This window comes from Triticum urartu, chromosome 5A (assembly GCF_056163025.1).
Source record: "Triticum urartu cultivar PI428250 chromosome 5A, HENAU_Tu73, whole genome shotgun sequence".
Taxonomy (NCBI): domain Eukaryota; kingdom Viridiplantae; phylum Streptophyta; class Magnoliopsida; order Poales; family Poaceae; genus Triticum; species Triticum urartu.
The window spans coordinates 143,915,644-143,941,610 of record NC_141877.1 but is presented as its reverse complement, the minus strand read 5'-3'; positions in this window follow the sequence as shown (position 1 = coordinate 143,941,610).

Sequence of the window (25,967 nt, the reverse complement as noted above, 5' to 3'; positions counted from 1 at the left end):
TGGGATGGCTAGGCCACAATGCGCCGTACCAACGGAGATCTCCGTCCGGCGAGGCACTGTTGTCGTGCCATCCCTAACATCAGCAACAGTGGGCGGAGCCCTGCACCCATGACGGCCTGCCGGTACGGTCCACGGATGATGGGCCCTACCGGTCAGCGAGAGTCCAGAAGACGGCAAGAGCGCCACCAGTCGGACCCAAAGGGAGCCGACCCCTAGAAGTCGGCCTGCCCCTCCCACGAATCCCACACGCCATTAACCAGACGAGATGGGGAGTGGCTACAGTAATCGCCCGCTAGGTGGCGGAGTTGTAGCCACGACCCCATGGCCAAGCCTGCGTCATTAGAAGCACGGCTACAGTAATCGGCAGCCGGCAAGACCCGCAAGCGGCGGGTACGGCCTGTCGGCTTCGTACCAGACCAGTCGGCGGGGCCCACCAGTTGACGGGGCCCACCAGCCGGTGGGCCCCAGCAGTCGGCAGAAAGGCCGGCAGGCGAAGAGACTGACGGCTGGGCCTTGCGCCCAGTCGGTTTACCATTGTACCCCTGGGGGGTAGGCCTATATAAACCACCGAGGGCACCCATGCAAAGGGTTCCGATCCATTAGAACTAGACCAAACCTTAGAGAAGGAGGAGAGCTGGCCTAGTCTCCTCCTGTCCACAGATACAGCTCGAGGAGCACCATTGTACTCCCTTTGCCTTAGTGATCATGCGGAGACCCTGCAGAGCAGGACTAGGGGTGTTATCTCCTAGGAGAGCCCTGAACCTGGGTAAAGTTCGCCGACATTCGTGTCTACGCCTCATCACGTTTCCAGGCACTGGCGACGTTCTACTCGCCCCCACCATGATAAGCCATCCATTGGCATATGTCGCACCCAACCCCCGACAGGCGGTCAAAGAGACCTCTGTTTCCTTCGTTTTGCAGGATGCAGAACCCCGAGTCAATGGATAGGACCCGCTTCTGCTATTCTATCCAAGCTGGTTGGCTTCGATGAACAGGACGCGTTTCGACCCTGTCTACTTGGCTCCCGATGAATTGGATGCATTCCGACACCGTCGGTTGCCTCCTGATGAAGACGACGTTGTTTTCTCCATTCTGACCCATCCGGTTGGTTGCCAATGAACAGGATGCCGTTGTTGTACGCGTTCGAGACCCCGTCCGTATGTGTGTGCATAACCGTATTTACTTTCTTGCAGCATGTCTATACATATGTGACGGTGTGAAAACCGACAGGCCTCCTGGTAGGGGGTCCCGAGCTGTGGATTTCGAACAGATGGTAACAGGAATAGGGAGACAATGTTTTACCCAGTTTTGGGCCCTCTTGATGGAGGTAAAACCCTACGTCATGCTCTTGTTTATATTGATATAGATGTATCGAACACAAAGTTGATCTACCTCGAGATCGTAAGATGTGGTTTAACTTTAGGGCTAGGTGAATGAGATTGCATTGATGTCTCCTCTATGGGCTAAACCCTTTGGCTTATATACACGCCAGGTAAGGTATCTAGGGTTACAAAATCGGTATCTTGGCGTGGAGGCAGCAGTAGAAATCTTGGAGTATATGGTAAGTGTTCGGCAGATGCAGTCCTGATCAAGGTTCGTCATGCAGCTTCCGCAGCCCATCTCGAGAAGAATGAGGGCCCATCAAGCCAATCCAAGGAGCTTGGGCCGACTAGATTAGTACCCCTAGTCCAGGACACTTTCAGTAGCCCCTTAACGGGGACAACCTCAAATCTGAAGTCCTTGGCTCGATAGATGAGTTCTCCTTTCTGATTTCAAGATTCCCAGACCACTCTTTAAAGGAGTGATATGTCTCCAACGTATCTATAATTTTTGATTGTTCCATGCTATTATATTATCTGTTTTAGATGTTTTATATGCATTAATATGCTATTTTATATTATTTTTGGGACTAACTTATTAACCTCATGCCCAGTGCCAGTTTAAGTTTTTTCCTTGTTTTTGGATTTTATAGAAAATCAGTACCAAATGGACTCTAGATGGAATTAAACTTTATGATGATATTTCTTGGACGAGAAGAAAACTAGGAAGCTTTGGGAGGAGGCTAGAAGACCCATGAGGGGGGCACATGCCCTAGGGGGCGGTCAGGGGGCTTGCGGGCCCCGTGGCTCCTCTAACCCTAACTCTAGCACTATAAATGCTCAAATATTCCCCCTATACCAAAGGGCACACCAAAAATACTTTTCCGCCGCCGCAAGATTCTGTTCTCATGATATCCCATCTTGGGGCCTTTTCGGCACTCCACCGGAGGGGGATTCGATCACGGAGGGCCTCTACACCAACCTTGCAGCCCTTCCGATGATGCGTGAGTAGTTTACCACGGACCTAAGGGTCCATAGCTAGTAGCTAGATGGCTTCTTCTCTCTCTTTGATCTTCAGTACAATGTTCTCCTCGATGTTCTTGGAGATCTATTCGATGTAATCTTCTTTTGCGATGTGTTTGTTGAGATCCGATGAATTGTGGATTTATGATCAGATTATCTATGAATATTATTTGCATCTTTTCTGAACTCTTTTATGCATGATTGAAATAGCTTAGTATTTATCTCCGATCTTTCGATTTGGTTTGGCCTACTAGATTGGTTTTTCTTGCAATAGGAGAGGTGCTTTGTGATGGGTTCAATCTTGTGGTATCCTCACCAAGTGACAGTAGGGGTAGCGAGGCACATATTGTATTGTTACCATTAAGGTAAAAAGATGGGGTTTACATCATATTGCTTGAGTTTATTCCTCTACATCATGTCATCTTTCTTAAGGCGTTACTCTGTTCTTATGAACATAATACTCTAGATGCAGGCAAGAGTCGGTCAATGTGTGGAGTAATAGTAGTAGATGCAGGCAGGAGTCGGTCTACTTGTCACAGATGTGATGCCTATGTTCATGATCATTGCCTTAGATATCATCATAACTTTGCACTTTTCTATTAATTGCTCAATAGAAATTTGTTTACCCATCATATGATTTCTTTGACAGAGAAGCATCTAGTGAAACCTATGGCCCCTGCGTCTATTTTTCATCATATATTTTCATATCTATAAAACCAAAAACCCAAAAATACCTTGCTGCAATTTATTTATATTTACTTTATTTTGCATTTTACTTATCTTTTATATTTATCTCTATTAGATCTCACTCTTGCAAGTGACCGTGAAGGGATCGACAACCCCTTTTCCGTGTTGAGTGCAAGTGTTTGTTAGTTTGTGCAGGTGCATATACCGGGGACATGCTTGTGCCTCCTACTGGATTAATACCTTGTTTCTTAACTGAGGGAAATACTTATCTCTACTTGCTGCATCACCCTTTCCTCTTCAAGGAAAAAATCAACGCAAGCTCAAGAAGTAGCAGGAAGAATTTCTGGCGCCGTTGTCAGGGTGGTTCTACATCAAGCCTACCAAGTACCTATCACAAACTCTCAACTCTTGCATTACATTATTTTCCATTTGCCTCTCGTTTTCCCCTCCGCCACTTCTAAAACATTTTCAGAAAAACACAAAAATATTTGCCTTTTTTATTCACTTTCTTTCTGTTCGTCTTTTCATTTGCTTTTTGTTTGCTTGTGTGGTAGATTGCTTGCCTTGTCACGATGTATCAAGAAAATACAAAGTTGTGTGAATTCAAACACTAATAATAATGATTTTATTAGTTCTCTCCCTCCACTAGTGCAGAATCTTATGAAATTAATGCCGCTTTGTTGAATCTTTTTATGAAAGAACAATTTTCTAGTAGTCCTAATGAAGATGCTGCATCCCATCTAAATACTTTCGTTGAGTTGTGTGATATGCAAAATAAAAAAGATGTGGATAATGATATTGTTAAGTTGAATCTATTTCTGTTCTCAGTACAAGATCGTGCTAAAACTTGGTTTTCATCTTTGCCTAAAAATAGTATTGATTCATGGAATAAGTGTAAAGATGCTTTTATTTCCAAGTATTTTCCTCCCTGTAAGATCATCTCCCTTAGGAATGATATAATGAATTTTAAGTAACTTGATCATGAACATGTTGCACAATCTAGTGAGAGGATGAAATTGATGATTGCTACTTCTTGAGCTTGCATTTGTTTTTCCCTTGAAGAGGAAAGGGTGATGCAGCAAAGAAGAGATAAGTATTTCCCTCAGTTTGAGAACCAAGGTATCAATCCAGTAGGAGACAATGCACAAATCACCTGATACCTGCACAAACAATCAAACAACTTGCACCCAACATGATAAAGGGGTTGTCAATCCCTTCATGGTTACTTGAAAAATTGAGATCTAATAGAGATAGATAAATGGTAAAGTAAATATTTTTGGTATTTTTGGTTTAGAGATCGGAAAGTAAAAGATTGCAAAAATAGTAGATCGGAAACTAAAGTTGTAGATCGGAAACTTGTATGATGGAAAATAGACCCGGGGCCATAGGTTTCACTAGAGGCTTCTCTCAAGATAGCAAATAATACATTGGATGAAAAAATTACTGTCAAGCAATTGATAGAAAAGCGCAAAGTTATGATGATATCTAAGGCAATGATCATGAATATAGGCATCATGTCCGTGTCAAGTAGACCGAAACGATTCTGCATCTACTACTATTACTCCACACATCAACCGACTCCTGCATGCGTCTAGAGTATTAAGTTCATGAAGAACAGAGTAACGCATTAAGTAAGATGACATGATGTGGAGGAATTAACTCAAGCAATATGATGAAAACCCCATCTTTTTATCCTCGATGTCAATAATACAATATGTGCCTTGCTCCCCCCTACTGCCACTGGGCAATGACACCGCAAGATTGAACCCAAAGCTAAGTACTTCTCCCATTGCAAGAAAAACCAATCTAGTTAGCCAAACCAAACTGATTGTTCGAAGAGAATTACAAAGATATCAAATCATGCATAAAAGAATTCAGAGAAGATTCAAATAATATTCATAGATAAGCTGATCATAAATCCACAATTCATCGGGTTTCGGCAAGCACACCGCAAAAAAGTATTACATTAGATAGTTCTCCAAGAACATCAAGGAGAACGTGGTATTGAGAATGAAAGAGAGAGAAGAAGCCATCTAGCTACTAGTTATGGACCCATAGGTCTAAGGTAAACTACTCACACTTCATCGGAAAGGCAATAGAGTTGATGTAGAAGCCCTCCGTGACCAAATCCCCCTCCGGCAGGGTCTGGGAAAAGGTCCCAAGATGGGATCTCACAGGTACAACAGGTCGTGGCGGTGGAAAAGTCTTTTCATGGATGCCTCTGGTGGTTTGGAGAAATTTGGGAATATATAGGTGAAATAATTAGGTCAGGAGGGTCACGGGGTCCCCACAAGGGTGGGGGCATGCCCTACCCCCTTGGCATGCCCTCCATCCTTGTGGCTGCCTTGTGGCTCATCCGAGTTCATCTCCAAGTCTCCCGGTTGTCTTCTAGTCCAAGAAAAATCATCGCGATGGTTTCATTCCATTTGGACTCCGTTTGGTATTCCTTTTCTGCGAAACTCAAAAACAAGGAAAAACAAAAACTGGCACTGGGCTCTAGGTTAATAGGTTAGTCCCAAAAATAATATAAAATAGCATATTAATGTATATAAAACATCCAAAACAGATAATATAATAACATGGAACAATCAAAAATTATAGATACGTTGGAGACATATCAAGCATCCCCAAGCTTAGTTCCTGCCCGTCCTCGAGTAGGTAAATGATAACAATAGGATTTTTGATGTGGAATGCTACCTAACATATTTATCTGTGTAATTTTCTTTATTGTTGCATGAACTTTTAGATCCATAAGATTCAAAACAAAAGTTTAATATTGATAACAAAACAATAATACTTCAAGCATACTAACAGGGCAATTATGTCTTCTCAAAATAACATGGCCAAAGAAAGGTTATACCTACAATATCATATAGTCTGGCTATGCTCCATCTTCATCACAAAAAATATTCAAATCATGCACAACCCCAATGACAAGCCAAGCAATTGTTTCATACTTTTGACGTTCTCAAACTTTTCCAACTTTCACGCAATACATGAGTGTGAGCCATGGACATAACACTATAGGTGGAATAGAATATTGTGGTTGTGGAGAAGACAAAAAGAGAGATAGTCTCACATCATCTAGGCGTATAACAGGCTATGGATATGCCCATCAATAGATATCAATGTGAGTGAGTAGGGATTGTCGTACAACAGATACACTAGACCTATAAGTTTATGAAAGCTCAAAAAAGAAAACTAGGTGGGTGTACATCCAACTTTCTTGCTCGTGAAGACCTAGGGCAATTTGAGGAAGCCAATCGTTGGAATATACAAACCAAGTTCTATAATGAAAAATTCCCACTAGCATATGCAAGTGACAACATAGGAGACTCTCTATCATGAAGATCATGGTGCTACTTTGAAGCACAAGTGTGGAAAAAGGATAGTAAAATTGCCCCTTCTATATTTTTCTCATTTTGTATTCTCCTTTCTCTCTTTTTTGGAGAATCTTTTCTCTTTTTTGGAAACTCTTTTGGCCTCTCTTTTTTATTTCCTCACATGGGACAATGTTCTAATAATGACATCACACTTCTATTTACTTACAACTCGATACTAGAACAAAATATGACTCTATATGAATGCCTCAGGCGGTGTACCGGGATGTGCAATGACTCAAGAGTGACATGTATAAAAAATAATGAATGGTGGCTTTGCCACAAATACGATCTCAACTACATGATCATGCAAAGAAATATGACAATGATGGAATATGTCATAATAAACAGAATGATGGAAAGTTGCATGATAATATATCTCAGAATGGCCATGGAAATGCCATAGTAGGTAGGTATGGTGGCTGTTTTGAGGAAGGTATATGGTGGGTTTAAGGTACCAGCAAAAGTTGCGCGGCACTAGAGAGGCTGGCAATGGTGGAAGGGTGAGAGTGCGTATAATCCACGGACTCAACATTAGTCATAAAGAACTCACATACTTATTGCAAAAATCTATTAGTCATCAAAACACAGTACTACGGGCATTGTTGGATGTGGGGTTCCGGCAAACCCTTAAGGTTCGAACACTGGGGTGCGCACAAAGTCTTTCGCTCCTACCGATCTATGCTCTAGCTCGCTGGGTCTTGCGGACGAACTCGATGAACTCACAACACAGAAAGACACGGGGTTTATACTGGTTCGGGCCACCGTTGTGGTGTAATACCCTACTCTAGTGTGGTGGTGGTGGATTGCCTCTTGGGTTGATGATGAACAATACAAGGGGAAGAACAGCCTCCTGAGGTTGAGGTGTTCTTATGCGTATGAACTTGTGCTGTGTAGATTCCGTCAAGCTATGATGAGATGCCCCTACTATGGTGGTGGCTAGTACTATTTATAGAGGCCCTGGTCCTCTTCCCAAATATTGAGCGGGAAGGGAGCCACAACGGCGGGCTAATTTGAAGGGGGACAACTAGTACAAGCTATGCTGACAAAAAGCGGTCTTCACCTGTGAAAGGCTCTGGTGGTGACGCCGTCTTGGGCTCCACGATGACCTCCGCCTTGCCGTCCGCCTAGTCTTGGTCTTGTTGCACCGAAATGGCAACCTTTGCCTGAGGCCTCGGTACTCCGCAGCCACGCTTGCCTCCTTTACACCAAAGGGGAAACAAGGACGCTGCGCGCGCTAGTGCCCGCCTGGCGCCCACCTAGTGTCGATCGTCATGGCTTACGTCATGAGAGCCTCGTGAGGTTTTCCCTGCCTTGATATCTCCGCTCCTCGCGAGCCTGCCTAGCTAGGCCACTCCAGAGGAGGTCTTGTGTCGTCCGCCTCGCGAGGGTCTTGGATGCTTTGTTGGTGAAGATGGGTCGTACGGCCTGCTTCTTGGCCACGCCGTGGGCTGCAGCCAGGCAAGTCTGGGACCCTCATTCCCAGAACGCCGACAGTAGCCCCCGGGCCCAAGGTGCGCTCGGGCTTGGCTTCGCGGCGAAGCCAAGGGTCAAGCTTGGAGCACCGCAGGCCCCAAAAGCCTACGTCCTTGGTTGACGCGTGGCGGTCCATAGGTCATGGGCGTCTCCGCTTCCCCATGTTGCCCTTGAATCCGCCGGGCTATGCAGCCCCGCTTCTTGCACAGTTATTCTTCCCTCGCTGCGCCCGGCTCTTCCAATCTCCCTGCTCCTTCGACGTCCTGCTCCGCCTTCCCAATCTAACTTGCGCTCCGCCCACTTCACCGCCATGGCACCGAAACAGGCTGGGAGGGGGAAGAAACCCTTGTCCTCGCCAACTGTGCCTCTATCCTTCGAGCCGGCGCTCGGCCGGCCTCGGGTGCTCAATGATGAGGCCATGGGCAAGGTGCGCCCCATGCTCTCCTCTAGCTTCAACGAGGGGGGAGAGACGCCGGCCTGGACTGCGTCTCGCTCCAGCATGGCTCAGGCAGTCACTGAGGTTCCGATCTTTATTGATGCCCTCTGGGCTGGCCTGATTCCTCCCTTCTCCGCCTTCTTCAACATGGTGCTCGAGCACTATCAGATCCACATGCTCCATCTTGACCCTCAATCTGTGACCCTTCTCACCGTCTTTGCTTTCGTGTGTGAGGCCATGGTGGGCATCACCCCCTCCGTGGCACTCCTCCGCCACTTCTTCTCGCTGCATCTCACCAGTCCCTGGCAGAGCTCAGGGTGTGTGGGCTTCTAGGCCGTGGCTGCGATAGCAAGCATGGGGATTGACTTCGAGCTCCCTTCATCCACGAGCGAGTTCCGCACGTGATGGGTGTTTGTTGATGCCGGCGTGCTCAACCCTCTGCTCCAAGCTCTGGTGGGGCCTGCCATTCCAAACTCCGGTTGTGGTCACCAGAGGCTCGCGAGCCCCTGTCTTGCCCCCATCTGGGCCAGGCTGCGGTGGTTGAAGGACCTTGGTGTGACTGTGCCCATGGTGGTGAGGGACTTCGTCAGGCGTCGAGTTGCTCTGCTTCAGCGCCATTCTCGCCCGATGTGGGCCTTGCTCAGCGGACAGGACAACATGAGGTTTTAGGAGGAGGGGCTTCCTCTCGCTGCGTGACAAACAATGCTCACGGTCCTATCTAGTGTCCCTCTGCCGGACGAGATGCCCAGGAAAAGCTGCATGTTGTACCGCTGCGAGAACAAGGTCACGTTTGCCGCAAACATGCCTTCCTTTGATGAGTGGGGGCTGCGCCCAATCGTCTTGGTGGGGCCCCACGAGAATCCCTTCATCATGGTCCCCGTCTTCGCCGCCGGGGCCGAGCTCGCCCCAGGTGATGGTGCGGGGGTGCGAGCGATGACGGTGGTCGGCCGCTCAGATGTTGAGGAGCACACGCCGAGTGGTGATCCGGGGGCTTCATCCTCGGGAGCTTGCGATGCCCCTCCTGAGGGGTCGATCACTGATGAAATGCGGCATGCGGCTCCCGAGGCCAAGGCTATAGGAGCCTCGGGAGGTCGCAGCGAGAAAGGGCCAGGCTGTTCGCCGCAGCCGGGATCCCCTAAAGCCATCCCTCTTGGTTCTTCTTCGGCTCCGCCGCGCTCCGGCCATCACGTCCAGCGCTTCGGTCGCCTTTGTGTGGACTTCGAGGAGCTTCGCAAGAGGAAAGGATCCCCTAGCGGCGGCAGCATCTTCGGACCGTTGAAGCGACGGAAGTACATCGCTATCGACGAGTAAGTACCTTATCTTGGTGATCTTCTATGTGCCGCCTTCCTTCCCTAATGATTGTCCCCTCAGGTCCCCTTCTTCTAAGGCCGCGAAATCTCCAGAGAAGCAGCTCCCTCTTGACCCATCGCACCCACCAAGCTCCAGCGCCACAGGCTTGGACGCTGCCCACGATGTGGGGTCAGCTATGGGAGTTGGTCCATCATCAAGGCGCCCCGAGCTTGCGCCTTTGCCGTCCTTTCTTCGCGGCCTTGCTCGGAGCACAACAGGCGTGCCAATGGCTCCTCCCCTAGTCACAGTTGGTAGCTGGCTAGCCTCGATCCTAGAGTCTCCTTCAAGTAGCGAGCCTTGTTCGGTTCGGGCCCCTCACGAGTGTCAGCTAGCGCCTGGGGCCGTGCCAGCCCCTAGCCCCCAACCGGGAGGTGGTGCGCCACTTGATGCTCCACCCGCAGCCCCCGAGGTGGAGGACGAGGTGGGCCGAGCATTCGAGCTCGAGCGCGGATGCAGCATGGTCCGCCACGAGCTCTTCCAGGTGGAGATGGGCGCGATGAACCGCTTGGTGAAGAGCTTGCTGGTGTCGACTCGTGTCTTGAGGCTAAAGGTCTTCGGTTGGTGGAGGAGCGGCGCAAGCTGCGAGTGGCCATCAACCTTGGTCTTTATCATCACGACCTCGAGAACGCGAAGGCCGAGGCGTCCCTCAAGATTTCCAATGAAGCCCGCTCGCGAGCTTTGGAAGAAGCTCACGAGGCCGATCATCACCGCGAGCCTACGAAGGAGCGTGCGTGGGAGCTCCAGGCCTGGAGCGCGTCCCTTGAGCAGCAGGTCGAGGCGCATGGGGTCGCCCTTGCGTCGATGAGGGGGACACTTGCGGAGGAAGAGGAGGTCCGGCAGCGCGAGGAGACGCTGGCCCTGGAAGCCGTGGAGCGCAGCCTCGAGCTTGAGCGACTGGAGACAAGGGAGCGTCAAGTCGCTCAAGCTGAAGATGCCGTCGGGGCCCGCGAGGCCAGAGTCGAGGAGTAGATTAATCGCCGGGTGGCCAAGGTTCACGCAGATCTGGAGGGCAGGTACGACTTGAACTGAAGCTCGCTGGTCAGGAGGGTGCGGGCAGGGCCGCCGCCCTCAGGCCCAGGTTGGACGAGGCTGAGAGCCATGCGGAGGCCACAGTTGCCGCCCTGGTTATGGCGCAAGCGGACTTGGCCTCCGCCCGCGCCGAGCTGTCTTCCCTTCGGAAATGAGTTGATGATGCCGAGGCCGTCGCATGGCAAAACAGGGAGGAGGTGCTTCAACGCCGGACGCTGGAGCGCGAGTACGCTCCTATGCTTCAAGACCTTCGGAACAAGGCCAACACCGCCCAGGGTTACATCTGCGACGAGAACACCCCGACCCCTCACTCAAGTGACTACGCCAGCAACCTGACCTTCTTCATCGAGGTGGTGACGCGCCTGGAGGCTCAATCTGCCAGAGTTCGACAGCTTGTGGAGGAGAGGGGTCGTGGCCTGCTTCAGCACGCCTTCTCCCGTGTCTTCAGCCACCTTCCTAACGCCAACCCCAACTTCGACTTTGATGCCGCCATTGCCCCTGTACCCATGGCCGTTCGGGGCGACCTGGCGCGTTGGATAGAGGACCATGTCGACGCATTGGTCAGGGCCTTCACCTCGGAGAACGATGGGGTGGTGGTCGTCGCAGACGAAGGTGACGTGGTCAACGACGGCGATGGGGGCATCGCTGATGACGGCGACGATTTCGACGGAGATGATGATGATGCGAGTGACGCGTCCATGGACGATGCAGCGAGCGATATCTCTGGCTGATCCCATATTCTCCTATTGTTTTATTATGCACGCAAAACTCAGGCTTGGCCCTTGGAAAACTTGTAATAGCATTTTGAGAGGGGGAGCCCCTCGTGTAAGAAAATTGCAGTTTTTACTTTCCTATGTGATGTGGGTATGAGTCCTCGTGAGCTCATGAAGCTGGGGGTGAGCTCCCCGACGTGGTTTACCTTAGTCAGCGCCAGCTTAGGGCCGGGTTGTGAGGCGATGAGTTCCTGAGAATCTTGCGGAGCCTATCGCCCCGTTTGAAGGGGTCCCGTAAGAGGTGAGCGCCAGGCGCAGCGTTAGCGCGTGCTTGATGAGCGTGCGCTCTACGCGATCTGGCTCGCGAGGAGCTTGCGAGGGAAAGGCGATGGACGCGAGTCCCAAACCAAACGAGATCCAGAAGGCAAGAAACGGCTCGAACGAGAAAAGGCACCCCCCGCGCGCGCGATAAAAAATCAACTTCAACTTAAATCCAGATCCAGAAAGCAAAGCCACAAAAAGAGAGATCCAAAGCAAAAGGCCGCGTCCGGCACCTAGTCTAGTCTTCGGGTCTTCAAGTCTTCTCACCAGCGCGGAGCTAAGTGCTGCCACTAGGCGTGGGAGGGAGCCCCAGGGCCTAAGGCTGGCACCCCTGAGACTCTGGGGCGTGTAGAGCCCCAACTCATTATTACGTGAGAGTGTCACGGGCGGCGAGCTTCACAGGCAGTGGGCCTTCTTCACAGGTACCGGCCTTGCTTCATATCTCCAGACGAGGGCCCCACCTTGCGCCACCCTTGACCTCCTTTGTGCCGACCGGAGACCAGGACGACATAAAGGAGGGAAAGAGGACGCCAGTGGTTCCCTCGGCGACCACGGGTCCTCTGCCGGGGGAAGGGTTGTTGAAGCCTCCCCGGCAGAGGGCCTACCTACGGGTGTCCCCTAGTTTCGCGTGCCTTGGGGAGGGGCCTTTCTCCTGGCTCCCTCCCGGCGGCCCCCAGCGTGTCTTCCTTTTTGAAACGGGTGCCACCGTGCTAGGGTCGTCGATCAATGCTGCAACTTGATTCATCTGGAGCCCATGGTTAGCCTAAACCCGTTCCTGAGAGGTTAGCGGTACCCTGTAGTTGCCGCTGCTAACGCGATCATTGTGGTTCTCTGTTGGCTCTTGGAAGGCTTTAGCTCCCAGTGCCCCTTCTCCCCAATCTTCTCCAACGAATGAGCCGACATCGTCCTCTGGTGCGTACCCTTGGTCCATCATGCAGGGCACGTAGCCTTCCGGGGCTGTGACCTCAAACACCTCGTCGTGGTGCCCCACGCTCCATGTTGCTCCGCCCGTGATGGCGTCATGGGGATGATAATATGGCTTCCGGCCGGGACCATGGGGGGTGACGCTTGCGCTCGTGCCTGTCGAGCGTGCATGGGGGGGGTCGGAGCCCCCTACGCCACCGGCCGTGCTGATGTTGATGAAGCCCCCGGGCGTAGTCGATGGCGCGCAGATGTGGTGAGGTTTGCCGCATGACCTTGCAGTGGCCTGGGGGGGACGATAGCAAAAGGGTGGCGCTCCCGACGCCTCTGCGTCCAGCAGCTCAGCAACACGCTCAAGCAGCGTGTCCCGGCCGCTCTCCATCAGCCTGCATCGCAGAAGCTCCCTTGCCGCTATGAGTGCCGCCCGCATGTTCGCTTGCTCCCGTCGTGAGTGCGGCGCTGTTGCTGCGACGTGACTCGCTACTCTCGCCGTGGCTCGTACTTGCCGCGGGGTGAGGGTGGATGATGCCTGGCCGTGCTATCCACTCCCAGCGGAGCTTGGTGGTGCCCGTGCCACTTGGGGTGCGGGGTCAAGACCTTCATGGGCAGGCGGCGCCGTCCGGGCCGGCCAGGCTACCCAGCGGTCAGAGCCGGCCCTTGGGTCGCCAGACATCATAGCCGGTGAATGTCGGAGAGCTGATTGGCATAGAAGAAGCTCTGGTGCACCCCTACCTGGCGCGCCAAATGTCAGATGTGGGGTTCCGGCAAACCCTAAAGGTTCAAACACTAGGGTGCGCGCAAAGTGTTTCCCTCCTACCGATCTACGCTCTAGCTCTCGCTAAGGTCTTGCGGACGAACTCGACAAACTCACAACACAGAAATACACGGGGTTTATACTAGTTCGGGACACCGTTGTGGTGCAATACCCTACTCCAGTGTGGTGGTGGTGTATTGCCTCTTGGGCTGATGATGAACAATACAAGGGGAAGAGCAACCTCCTGAGGTTGAGGTGTTCTTGTGCGTATGAACTTGTGCTATGTAGATTCCCTCAAGCTAAGATGAGATGCCCCTACTATGGTGGAGGCTAGTCCTATTTGTAGAGGCCCTGGTCCTCTTCCCAAATATTGAGCGGGAAGGGAGCCAACACCGGCGGGCTAATTTGAAGGGGGACACCTAGTACAAGCTATCCTGACAAAAGCGGTCTTTACCTGTGAAAGGCTCTGGTGGTGACGCTGTCTTGGGCTCCACGATGACCTCCGTCTTGCCGTCTGCCTGGTCTTGGTCTTGTTGCATCGAAATGGCAACCTTTGCCTGAGGCCTCGGTACTCCGCGCCTGCGCTTGCCTCCTTTGCACCAAAGGGGAAACAAGGACGCTGCGCACGCTGGCGCCCGCCTGCCGCCCGCCTGGTGTCGATCGTCATGGCTTACGTCACGAGAGCCTCGTGAGGTTTGCCATGCCTTGATATCTCCGCTCCTCGCCAACCTGCCTAGCTAGGCCACTCCAGAACAGGTCTTGCATCGTCCGCCTCGTGAGGCTTGGCCACTCGCGAGGGTCTTGGATGCTTTGTTGGTGAAGATGGGTCGTACGGCCTGCTGCTTGGCCACGCCGTGGGACGCAGGCAGGCAATTCTGGGGACCCCCGTTCCCAGAACGCTGACAGGCATGCTACTAGGGGGATAGATTTGTAGGAAAAGACCATCGCTCGTCCCCGACCGCCATTCATCAGGAAGACAATCAAAAAATATCTCATACTCCAACTTCGTTACATAACAGTTCACCATACGTGCATGCTATGGGACTCACAAACCTTAGCACAAGTATTTCTCAAATTCACAATTACTCAATAGCATGACTCTAATTTCACCATCTGTATATCTCAAAACAATCATAAGGAATCAAACTTCTCATAGTATTCAATGCACTTTATATGAGAGTTTTTATTATATCCCTCTTGGATTCCTATCATATTAGGACTAAATTTATAACCAAAGAAAATTACCATGCTGTTTAAAGACTCTCAAAATAATATAAGTGAAGCATGAGAATTCAATAATTTCTATAAAATAAAACCACAGATGTGCTCTAAAAAGATATAAGTGAAGCACTAGAGCAAAATTTCCTAGCTCAAAAGATACAAGTGAAGCACATAGAGTATTCTAATAAATCGCAATTCATGCATGTCCCTCTCAAAAGGTGTGTACAACAAGGATGATTATGACAAACTAAAAATCAAAGACTCAAATCATGCAATACGCTCCAAGCAAAACACATATCATGTGGTGAATAAAAATATAGCCTCAAGTAAAGTTACTGATAGACGAACATGAAAGAGGGGATGCCTTCCGGGGCATCCCCAAGCTTAGGCTCTTGGTTGTCCTTTAATATTACCTTGGTGTGCCTTGGGCATCCCCAAGCTTTGGCTATTGCCACTACTTATTCCATTGCCCATCAAATTCTTAACCAAAACATGAAAACTTCACAACACAAAACTCAACAGAAAAACTCATAAGCTCCGTTAGTATAAGAAAATAAATCACCACTTTTTGTTGCTGTTGTGAACTCATTATTTATTTATATTGGTGTAATATCTACTGTATTCCAACTTCTCCATGGTTCATATCCCCCGATACTAGCCATAGATTCATCAAAATTAGCAAACAACACATAGAAAACAGAATCTGTCAAAAACAGAACAGTCTGTAGCAATCTGGAACTCTCGAATACTTATGTAACTCCAAAAATTCTTAAAAACTAGGAAAACCTAAGAATTTTTTTTTCTGTTTTTCAAGCAAGATCAAATCAAATATCATCGTAATCCATCCTAAAGGTCTTACTTGGCACAAACACTAATTAAAACACAAAACAACATCTAACCAGAGGCTAGATGAATTATTTATTTCAAAACAGAACCTAAAAATCAAAAACAAAAATAAAATTGGGTTGCCTCCCAACAAGCGCTATTGTTTAACGCCCTTAGCTAGGCATAAAAACACGAATAGATCTAGGTATTGTCATCTTTGGTATGCAATCCATAAGTGGCTCTCATAATAGATTCATATGGCAATTTAATTCTATTTCTCGGAAATTGTTCCATGCCCTTCCTTAATAGAAATTGAAATCTAATGTTTCCTTCCTTCATATCAATAATTGCACCAATTGTTCTAAGGAAAGGTCTACCAAGAATAATAGGACATGTAGGATTGTATTCTATATCAAGAACAATGAAATCTATGGGAACATAATTCCTATTTTCCACAATATGAACATCATTAATCCTTCCCATAGGTTTCTTAATAGTGGAATCCGCAATATGCAAATTTAAAGAAAAATCATCAAATTCACGGAAACCGAACACATCACATAAAGTTTTTGGAATCGTGGAAACACTAGCTCCCGAATCACACAAAGTATGGCACTCATCAATGGAAATTCTCATAGCTTTGAGAGACTCATAAATATTGATACGTCTCCAACGTATCTATAATTTTTGATTGTTCCATGCTATTATATTATCAACCTCAGATGTTTTATATGCATTTATATGGTATTTTATATGATTTGTGGGACTTACCTATTAACCTAGAGCCCAGTGCTAGTTTCTGTTTTTTCCTTGTTTTTCAGTATCAAGGAAAAGGAAAACCAAAGGGAGTCCAATTGACCTGAAATTTCACGGAGATCATTTTTGGACCAGAAGAAGACCACGGAGTACCAGAGATGGGCCAGAAGAGTCCCAAGGCCACAACGAGGGTGGGGGCTTGCCCTACCCCTGGGCGCGCCCCCCTACCTCGTGGCCGCGTCGGGGACCCCTTGACTTGTTCCCGACTCCAACACCTCTTATATAACCCCAAACATCCAGAAAGAAACCTAGATCGGTAGTTCAGCCGCCGGAAGCCTCTGTAGCCATCGAAAACCAATCTAGACCCATTCCAGCACCCTGCCGGAGGGGGGAATCCCTCTCCGGTGGCCATCTTCACCATCCCGGCGCTCTCCATGACGAGGAGGGAGTAGTTCACCCTCGGGGCTGAGGGTATGTACTAGTAGCTATGTGTTTGATCTCTCTCTCTCTCTCTCTCTCTCTCGTGTTCTTGATTCGGCACGATCAGGATATATCATGAGTTTTGCTATTATAGTTGGATCTTATGATGTTTCTCCCCCTCTACTCTCTTGTGATGGATTGAGTTTTCCCTTTGAAGTTATCTTATTGGATTGAGTCTTTAAGGATTTGAGAACACTTGATGTATGTCTTGCATGTGCTTATCTGTGGTGACAATGGGATATCATGTGATCCAGTAGATGTATGTTTTGGTGATCAACTTGCGAGTTCCGTGACCTCGTGAACTTATGCATAGGGCTTGCACACGTTTTCGTCTTGATTATTTGGTAGAAACTTTGGGGCACTCTCTGAAGTTCTTTGTGTTGGTTCAATAGATGAATCTGAGATTGTGTGATGCATATCGTATAATCATACCCACGGGTAATTGAGGTGACATTGGAGTATCTAGGTGACATTAGGGTTTTGGTTGATTTGTGTCTTAAGGTCTTATTCTAGTACAAACTCTAGGATAGATTGAACGGAAAGAATAGCTTCGTGTTATTTTACTACAAACTCTTGAATATATCGATCGGAAAGAATAACTTTGAGGTGGTTTCGTACCCTACAATAATCTCTTCATTTGTTCTCCGCTATTAGTGACTTTGGAGTGAGTCTTTGTTGCATGTTGACGGATAGTTATATGATCCAATTATGTTATTATTGTTGAGAGAACTTGCACTAGTGAAAGTATGAACCCTAGGCCTTGTTTCAATGCATCGCAATACCGTCTTCGCTCACTTTTATCATTAGTTATCTTGCTGTTTTTAAATTTTCAGATTACAGAAACCTATATCTACCATCCATATTGCACTTGTATCACCATCTCTTCGCCGAACTAGTGTGCCTATACAATTTACCATTGTATTGTGTGTGTTGGGGACACAAGAGACTCTTTGCTATTTGGTGGCAGGGTTGTTTGAGAGAGACCATCTTCATCCTATGCCTCCCACGGATTGATAAACCTTAGGTCATCCACTTGAGGGAAATTTTCTACTGTCCTACAAACCTTTGCACTTGGAGGCCCAACAACGTCTACAAGAAGAAGGTGTGTAGTAGACATCAAGCTCTTTTCTAGCACCGTTGCTGGGGAGGTTAGTGCTTGAAGGTATATCTTTAGATCTTGCAATTGAATCTTTTTGTTTCTTGTTTTATCACTAGTTTATTCTATAATAGAAAATTGCAAAAAATGGAATTAAGGGTACCTCATATGCTTCATCTTTTTAATGTCTTTCATGAAAATAAGGATTCTGATAATTGTGCCCAAGTGTTAGAAGAAGAATGTATTAAAATGTTTGGCACTAAATGATGAGCATGATTGCAATGTTGTTAGTACGAACTCTTTGAATATCCATAGTACTAATGATCATTGCACTAGTCATGATGAAAATGTCTCTTATAAGCATGTCAATTTTTGTGGACTGCATAGAGTTTGCAAGTACACACAAAATAGGGAAGATAGATTTTGTAAGAGGTATAAGTATTTAGAAACTAAATGGTTGCAAGAAAGGCTAGATGTTTGTGCTGAAAATTTAAATTTTCTTAGCCACCCTTGTGAACTTTGCAATGAACGTGGCCATTTAAATATCCAATGCAAATTGTTTCCTGATCGAATCATGTCCAAAAATTGTGATGACTTAATTTCCCTCGCGCATCATAATGAACTTAGTTTGCTTCTGGGATATGAAGAAATGAAACGTATAACTAAGGATATTCCAGAATTTTCCCTTGACAAAGTTCTTGATTTTGATCTAGAGGAAATTTATATGTATTGTGCGGTGAATTACATTGAAAATACTTATATTGCCAATTACATGAAGTCAATAATACAATTAGAAGATGAAGAGAATACTAATGAAAGGGAAGAGACTTCCCAATATCCTCCTATTATTTCTTATGATGAATAAGGTAACGAGGAGGAGCATTCTATCCAACCAAGCTCATTAATAACAAGCTCCAAAAAGAGGATTAAACCCACACATGATGTGAAGAAGAAAAAGAAAAGATGGAGAAGCAAAGGTAATAAGGTATTCCTCCCAAATGATGTTGCTCCTATTACTCATTGTGATGATGATAATTGTTATATTATTGGTGCTATCCATACTATTAATGATGAGAGTGATTATGCTTATGATATGAAAAGGCCCAAGCTTGGGGATGCTATGTTTGATGAGAATGACATGTTTGAGAATGTATTTGCTACAATTAATGTTTGTCCCAAGCTTGGGGATTCTATGATTAATGAAGATGATATTTTTAGTCTCCCAAGTTTTGATGAGCAAATTTAGTATGATGATAGCATGCCTCCTATTTATGATGATTATATTGATGAAAGTGGGTTTGGAAGAGTGTCAACTTTAGGAAGTAATGATCCCACTATTTTGGAAGGTGTTGAATCTTATTGTGGCAATTATGAAAGTGGATTTGGAGAGGTCATGACTTTATTTAGTAATGATTCCACTATCTTGGAAGAGGTTTCAATCGATTATGATGAGAACAAAGTTGCTACTTATGATAATTATTGTGATGATACTTATGCTATAAAAAGTAGTGATAATTATATTTATAAAACTTATCATAATTATGATTACCCTTTTTCTGAATTTTATTCTTTCAATGTGGAAAAAATTTATAGTATTCGAGTTTCTTATGATGCTCCCACTATTCCGAATAAGAAGAATTTTGCTTATGTGGAGAGTAGTAAATTTTTTATGCTTGTATATCATGAAAATAATGCTTTATGTGATGGTTAAATTGTTGGATTCATTCATGATTCTACTGAAAATTATTATGAGGGAGGAACATATGCTTGTAGGAATTGCAATAATATCAAGTTTCCTCTCTATGTGCTTAAAGTTCTGAAGTTATGCTTGTTTTGCCTTCCTATGCTAGTTGATTATCACTACAAAAAAAGACACATCCTTGACATTTTGGGCCAAACGAAAATTTTTCTGTCATACATATGACACTTCTATGACGATAATTGTGACAAAACCCGGTATCATCATAGATGTGGTGGGCTCCTACTTCTATGACAAAAAATCATGACAGAAAATGGGCTTTTCGTCCTGGGCGGGCCGGAGACGCAGCTGCATGACATTCTTTGGGCCATTCATGATGGAAAAAACCGTGGAAGAAGTGAGGCGAGGAAAATTTCGGGGAGTTCCCGGTTACGGTGGGAGGTCGGGGGCCGAGCGCTGCGCGTTTCTCTCGTACACGTACGCGCGTGTGTGAGAGGCGTTGGCTCTAACTGAACCCGAGCGAGGTGTTGGGATCTAACTGAACCCGAGCGATTGCACTACAGGCTACGTGTTACTGAACCCGAGCGATTGATCGATGGCTGTTAACTGAACCCGATCGAGCGATTCCTTCGCTACTGCTGCTAACTGAAGCCGATCGATGGGATGAACAGTGAGCGTTGCGCGGGGGGGGGGGGATTGGATGAACAGTGAGCGATGACGTTGCCTCTGGATGAACAGGACCCTGTGGTGTGGTGGAGGGCTGCATAAATAGCTATTCGGTGGAGGGGTGCCCGTGGAGGGGTGGATGAACAGTAGACGGTGGACAGGTGGTTGAACAGGACCCCGTGGTGTGGAGGGCTGGATTAACAGTTGACAGTGGAGGGGTGCCCGTGGAGGGGTCGTTGAACAGGACCCCGTGGTGTGGAGGGCTAGATGAACAGTAGACGGTGGAGGGGTGGTTGAACAGTAGCCGGTGGAGTAGCGCGCAGTGGAGGCTGGATGAACAGGAGCCCGTGGAGGCTGGATGAATAGGAGCCCGTGGAGGCTGGAGGAGGTCGACAGTGGAGATGAACAGTATCCCGTGGAGTCCTGTTTTGCGGTACGCCACACCCCTCCCGATGAACAGGACCCCTGTTTCGACCGTAGCACTCCAACACAAGTCTGTTTCGTCCGTTTTGCGGTACGCCACACCCCTCCCGATCAATAGGACCCCCGTTTCGACCGTAGGAGGTCCGTTTCCTCCGTTTTGCGGTACGCCAGACCCCTCCGGATGAACAGGATCCCGTTTCAAACGTGGCCGGTTGAACACAAGGCCGTTTCCTCCGTTCTGCGGTACGCCAGGCCTTGTTTCCATCGCCTGTTCCGTCCAAGCCCTGCCGATGAACACGACGCATTCCGTTGCCTCCCCATGAACACGACGCATTCTGTTTCCTCCCCATGAACACGACGACGACGCTGTTTCTCCGTTCCGACCCAGCCATATACACGATCCATGGCCGCACGTATGCGCGAGTAGGCGTTCGAGACCCCGCCCGTATGTATACATACGTGGCCGTATTTTCTTTCTTGCACCCTAGCCGCTGTACGTACGTTTACATGCTACGTGCGCGCCTCTACTACGACACGTGCGCGCCTCTACATCGACCAGTATGTACTTACACGTTCGCGACCAGAATGAAAATGCTACGTACGCTTCGACTAGGTGGGTCCCGACTGTTAGGCACTTCCTTGCCTGCGAAGATGTAGCTGGTGGGTCCCAGCAGTCAGGGGGCGAATCATTTTTTTTGCCCGGACGCACTTCCTTGCATGCGAAGATGTAGCTGGTGGGTCCCAGCAGTCAGGGGAAACGTTTTTTTCACGAAATACTATGGCCCGTCCGGTGGGTCCCAGCTGTCAGGTGGAGGAATCATTATTTTCTGCGTAATAAGGAGGCACTTCCTTGCTGCAGCCGTGGACCCAGCTGTCAGCCTCTCCACGTACAGTCCACATCTGATGGAAATCGTTCCTTGACCACGTTGACCATGCCGCGCCGAGAGCACCAGGGCGGTGGACGACAACGAGGCCTAGGAAGGGGACGACACGGAGGCAGGGAAGACTCGGCAGTTGTTTCCCACGCGGAGGGGACTAGGACTGTACGAGGGTTTACTGGTTCGTCTGCCGTCGCCGGAGAATAACAGCAGGTGTGGGTGAGTAGAGGGATGGCTAGGCCAGCGATGGGAGTATGGTCGGGCGGTGAGGCCTGCGCGGCAGCACAGCCGGCAGCGAGGAGGAGGAGCAGGCAGTCCCGCCGACGCTTGTTTGAGCGGCTGGAGCAGGAAGAGCATAGATTGAAGAAGCACGGCGGCCGTTGGATGGACATCCAACAGTCAGTGCTTGTGCATCAACCTTTTTTTAGGAAAGCCCCAAATCTGTGGAAAACAACATACAACCCATCTACCATTATTTCTAATAATTTATAGCCCATTTGCTAATTCTTAAGGTTTTTTTGGAGCCCATATTCTTTTTGTTAGCATTACAGCCCGCATTGTGGCAACGGTTAAAAAATTATACGAAATTTTGCATATTTCGGTGTGGTCCGAACTGTTTTTAATCCCGAAATTTCGACTCACATTCAAACTGATTTTAAAAATAAATGTATATCAATATAAAATCCAACAAATTCTACACGCATAAAAATTAATGTAATTTAAAATCTTGAAATGAGAAAAAAGATATTTGAAACTAATTGCCGGTTTGATGTGTTTTAAAAATGTACAACCCATTTATCATTACCGATGGGCCATTTTCTCGGCCAGCCGAATGAAAGCTCTCCTCGTCTTGAAAGATTTGCAGCCCAACAGGCCTGACAAAGCGACTTACTTGGCAAATCACAAAAAAACTAGGCTGTGGCCGTGGACCCAGCTGTCAGCCTCTCCACGTACAGTACTCTTCCAATGGAAGTTGTTCCTTGACCACGTTGACCACGCCGCGCGGAGAGCACAACGGCGGTGGACGACGGCAAGGCCTAGGAAGGGGACGACACGGCAGTGGAAGCCCGCGCGGAGAGGACTATGAGGGTTCACTGGTTCGGCTACGGTGTGAGGCTGCCGTCGCCGCAAGGCCTGGCCAGTGGTGGGAATAGTAGGGGCGGTGAGGCCTCTGCGGCAGCACAGCCGGCCACGGGAGGCAGGAGCATGCGGCACGACCGGCGCTGCTTTGGGCCGTTGGAGCAAGAAGACCAGAGGGTGAAGAAGCACTACGGCCGTTGGATGGACATCGTACGGTCACTGGAGCTAGAATCGTTCATATTGACTAAGTTGACAAAGCCGTTCGAGCCCGTCAACTTAGTAGGCCCACAAGTCAGCCTCCCAGCAAGGTGGGTCCCAGCTAACCAGGGGAGTATTCATTTTTTGTGCGTAATAAGGAGGCACTTCCGGTGGGTCCGAGCTGACAGCGGGGGGAACGTTTTTTTCGCAAAATACGGTGGCCCGTCCGGTGGGTCCCAGCAGTCAAGGGGAAACGATTTTTTTTGCAAAATACTGGTGGCCCGTCCGGTGGGTCCCTGCTGTCTGGTGGAGGAATCATTATTTTCCATGTAATAAGGAGGCACTTCCTTGCTGCCGCCATGGACCCAGCTGTCAGCCTCTCCACGTACAGTCCACATCCGATGGAAGTCGTTCCTTCCACGTTGACCACGCCGCGCCGAGAGCACCAGGGCGGTGGACTGCTACGTCTTGAGCTTGTGTTAGTTTTCCCCGAAGAAGAAGGGATGATGCAGCAGAGTAGCGTAAGTATTTCCCTCAGTTTTTGAGAACCAAGGTATCAATCCAGTAGAAGCCCATGCTCAAGTCCCTCGTACCTGCACAAAGTGATAACTACTCGCAACCAACGCGATTAAGGGTTGTCAAGCCCTTCACAATCACTTACGAGAGTGAGATCTGATAGATATAATATTTTTGGTATTTTTGATATAAAGATGCAAAGTAAAAAGTAAAAGCAAAATAAATAGCAAAACAATATAAAAGTGATGGAGATTGATATGATGAGAATAGACCCAGGGGCCATACGTTTCACTAGTGGCTTCTCTCAAGAGCATAAGTATTCTACAGTGGGTGAACAAATTACTGTTGAGCAATTGATAGAATTGTGCATAATTATGAGAATATCTAGGCATGATCATGTATATAGGCATCACGTCCGTGACAAGTAGATCGAAACGATTCTACATCTACTACTATTACTCCACTCATCGACCGCTATTTAGCATGCATTTAGACTATTAAGTTAAAAACAGAGTAACGCTTTAAGCAAGATGACATGATGTAGAGAGATAAATTCATGCAATATGAAATAAACCCCATCTTGTTATCCTCGATGGAAACGATACAATATGTGCCTTGCTGCCCCTTCTGTCACTGGGTAAGGACACCGCAAGATCGAACCCAAAGCTAAGCACTTCTCCCATGGCAAGAACTACCAATCTAGTTGGCCAAACCAAACGGATAATTCGAAGAGACTTGCAAATATAACCAATCATGCATAAAAGAATTCAGAGAAGATTCAAATATTATTCATAGATAGACTTGATCATAAACCCACAATTCATCGGTCTCAACAAACACACCGCAAAAACAAGATTACATCGAATAGATCTCCACAAGAGAGGGGGAGAACTTTGTATTGAGATTCAAAGAGAGAGAAGAAGCCATCTAGCTACTAACTATGGACCCGAAGGTCTGAGGTAAACTACTCACACTTCATCGGAGGGGCTAGGATGATGTAGAAGCCCTCCGTGATGACGGCCCTCTTCCGGTGGAGCTCCGGAACAGGCCCCAAGATGGGATCTCATGGATACAGAAAGTTGCAGCGGTGGAATTAGGTTTTTGGCTCCTGTTCTAATCGTTTGGGGGTATGTGTGTATATATAGGAGGAAGGAGTATGTCGGTGGAGCACCGAGGGGCCCACAAGGCAGGGGGCGCTCCCTAGGGAGGCGCCCCCACCCTCGTGACCACCTCTTTGATCTCTTGCAGTAGGGTCCAAGTCTCCTGGATCTCTTGCAGTTTAAACTAGTAATGGCGCACTATGCCACGGTGCGCCATTAGTATATATATATATATATATATATATATATATATTACTTTTTTGCAAAACTACTAATGGCGGACGGCTAGGGGGTGCGCCATTAGTATGTTGGGTTACTAATGGCGCATGGCTGTGTGGTGCGCCATAAGTAACCTGGGACCAGCTCCACCCCGCCGACGACCCACCGCACCCTCCCCCGCACCATCGCCGCCGATGACCCACCGCATCCTCCCCGGCCCGCTCCACCGCCGCCGAGCACCCCCCGCACCCTCCCCCGCTCCGCCGCCGCCGCGGACCCACCGCACCCTCCCCAGCCCGCTCCACCGCCGTCGAGCACCCCCCGCACCCTCCCCCGCTCCACCGCCGCCAACGACCCACCGCACCCTCCCCCGCTCCACCGCCGCCGCCGACCCCCGACACCCTCCTTCGCTCCACCGTCACAAATGAATGCAACTAAAAATCCAAAAAAAACAAATTTGTTTATATTTTCAAATAACAAATTTGATGATATTTTCAAATAATAAATTTGATGATATTTTTTCGATTCATAAATATTTTCAAATAACAAATTTGATGATATTTTTAAAAAAATTATTACTGTTTCATATTCATATGCATTTTCTAAAAAATTATTAGATGCAACAAAAAATAATAATAATAATAATAAATTACTTATGCAAAAAAAAGTTACTTATGGCGCACCTCTGGGTGGTGCGCCATTGCTATCAAAACAAAGATTACTTATGGCACACCGCTCTGGGGTGCGCCCATTGCTAATTCGACCGATCCCTTCGTCCCTCCCTCGCCAGATCCACTTCGATCCCCCCTCGCCACACCCTCACGCACGCCCCCTCCTTCCGCCGCCCGGCCGACGCCATAGCCGCGCCATCGTGCTCACCCTCTCTCCCTCTTCCCCGCTCGCCTTCTCCGCCAAATCCCGAGCCTCGTCGCCGTGTTAGCCGCGGCCATCGCCGTCCCCGCACCTCGGCGCCAAGTCCACGAGCTCCGCTTCGTCCTCCCCGACCCCGGCCTCGAGCTCGTCTCCGCTGCATCGCCCTCGTCTTCCCCCTCGGGCACCGCCACCCTCTGCTGCTACTAAGCTCTCGCTGGCCTCCTTGTGCCACCCGGTGAGCTTCCCCTCTCCCCCTGGTGCTCTCCTCTTCCACCTGGTGCACCATCGAGGTTTCCAATTGAAACATGTTCAACAATTGAAACAAGTTCAGAAATGTACAGTCTTAGCTAAAGTAATTCAGATGTTTGGGCTTGAGCTTGGAGTAGAAAATCTACTATAAATTCAGATGGTTACTGGATTCAGTTTGAGTTTGCTACTATACATTGTTATTCACAGTAATCTTCAGTTTTTCCTCTTCAGTTTGCTACTGCATTCGAACAAGATCTATAGGCTTCCTTGCAGATTAAC